Here is a 630-nt window from a genome sequence, read left to right as displayed (position 1 = left end):
TTTGCTATGAGACTCGAAATTGACCTCAGGTGCATCCTGTTTCCATTGATCATCCTTGAGATGTTTCTACAACTTGATTGGAGTCCACCTGTGGTAAATTCAATTGATTGGATATGATTTGGAAAAGCACACACCTGTCTATATAAGGTCTCACAGTTGACAGTGCATGTCAGACCAAAAACCAAGCCATGAGGTCGAAGGAATTGTCCGTAGAGCTCCGAGACAGGATAGTGTCGAGGCAAAAATCTAGGGAAGGGTAGCAAAACATGTCTGCACCATTGAAGGTCCCCAAGAACACAGTGGCCTCCATCATTGTTAAATGGAAGAAGTTTAGAACCCCCAAGACTCTTCCTAGAGCTCGCCGCCCGGCTAAACTGAGCAATCGGGGGAGAAGGGCCTTGGTCAGGGAGATAACCAAGAACCTGATGGTCACTCTGACAGAGCTCCAGAGTTCCTCTGTTGAGATGGTAGAACCTTCCAGAAGGACAACCATCTCTGCAGCACTCCACCAATCAGGCATTTATGGTAGAGTGGCCAGACGGAAGCCACTCCTCAGTAAAAGACACATGACAGCAGCTTGGAGTTTGCCAAAAGGCACCTAAAGGACTCTCAGACCATGAGAAACAAGAT

Source organism: Salvelinus alpinus, chromosome 3 (assembly GCF_045679555.1).
Source record: "Salvelinus alpinus chromosome 3, SLU_Salpinus.1, whole genome shotgun sequence".
In the NCBI taxonomy this organism is placed as follows: Eukaryota; Metazoa; Chordata; class Actinopteri; order Salmoniformes; family Salmonidae; genus Salvelinus; species Salvelinus alpinus.
The sequence above is the reverse complement of the archived record's forward strand: the minus strand, read 5'-3'. Positions refer to the sequence as shown.